Genomic DNA, 1,703 nt, shown 5'->3' on the forward strand with positions numbered 1-1,703 from the left:
TAAGTAGAAAGTAGGAGCAAGCCGAATAGGATGAGGAGACCATTCCAGAGAGTCGGGGCAGCTCTAGAAAAGTCTTGGAGCCGTGCGTGTGATGAGGTTATGAGTGAGGAAGTCATTAGGAGGTCATTGGAGGAGTGAAGAGAGCGGCTAGGAGATTTTTCTATCCGATCAGAAAAGTATATATTCACAGATCATCAGTTTATAGGATGTTAGCTCCTCCATCATAAGCTTTTATATCAAAAAGTATCAAAAATATCGACAGAGTGTTGCTTGAAACCATGGTTAAATCTAGGATATAATACACATTAAAAGAGAAGAGGATTCTGATTACAAGGAGCACAAAGCCTACAACTGCAGTGCCCAAATATCAGATCCAAGATATTCTAAATGCAAAAGCTCTCCAAGGCTGCAGAGAATACACTTTCATCAGTGAAGCTGGGTGATCCAGAAAACCTGGAATAGATCTGGTCCAGGATTTAAAACATTTGCTAGCAAATAGCAAATTCATTCCAGGTTTGCTGGATCACCCAGCTTCATTGATTTAATAAATTGATTTAATAAATTCGTCCCAACGAGTGAGCCCCTGCACACATGTATTGGGTTGGATCAGCTCTCATTTGTGTCTTGGTGTCGGGTTTTGCTTATCTCCATTAAGAAGTCTGCAGCATGTAGAATCCTTTTATATTGTAATGTAAAACACATGAATCCAGCAACACGAGTCGCTCCCATACCTGCAGGAGTAGGACAGAACAGGAACCAGTGGGAGATTAAAGTTGCCGGCGTGCAGCTAAATCTGCTACTGTATTATTTTGGTTGACCTTTCAATACAATATTACCGTTGGCTCAGCTCCATCGCAGCCTCCATGGAGCCTGCGGGTTCTGCCATCCGCACAGACATTCCCAGCTAACAAAAGATAACTACGTACACACGTCAGATGATTCTCGTCTGATTATTGCTGCAGGGCTGATATCGGATGAGAATCTGACGTGTGTGCAGCAGCCGTGCAATGATGTTCATGGATCTGTCCTGGCGGAGTGATTGCAATGCTTGTGTAGGGGAGAGAGCACAGCGGGGTGCTGCTCTGTCCTCCCCTCTCCATAGAGCAGAATGGTGCAGTATGTACAGAGCTCGTTCATGCATCTTTTGTCATTGGAAAGGATTGTGAAAGATCCTTTTACAGCAACAATTATTGCACGTGTGTGTGCAGCCTAACTCTGAGGATTCTGAACATTTGGTTAGGAGGTCCGCAGGCACTGCAATCAGTACCGCTGGGGAGGGAAGTAGTTGGGGCAAGGCTGTATTAAAATTCACAAGAGTGCATTTGGTGGGCCGCCAACCACATCCATTGAATCTGCAAGAAATAATTTGCTTAGCTTAGTAAGTGTGAAAATATATCTTGTAAAGAATTCCCAATCATGTAATAAAATGCTTGTATGTGATTGGATGTCTGCAGTCAGCACAAATTTTAATTTATATAGCATTTACATAGCACCAACATATTACGCAGCGCTGTACAAAGTCCATAGTCATGTGACTAGCTGTCCCTCAGGAGCTCACAATCTAATGTCCCTACCATAGTCATATGTCATTATCATAGTCTAAGGGGAAAGCCAATTACCCTAACTCAGGGGTCTGCAACATGCGGCTCCGGAGCCGCATGTGGCTCTTCAGCCTCCTTGTTGTGGCTCCCTTCGGCTGCCGC

The sequence above is a fragment of the Pyxicephalus adspersus genome, chromosome 2, assembly GCF_032062135.1.
Source record: "Pyxicephalus adspersus chromosome 2, UCB_Pads_2.0, whole genome shotgun sequence".
Classification (NCBI taxonomy): domain Eukaryota; kingdom Metazoa; phylum Chordata; class Amphibia; order Anura; family Pyxicephalidae; genus Pyxicephalus; species Pyxicephalus adspersus.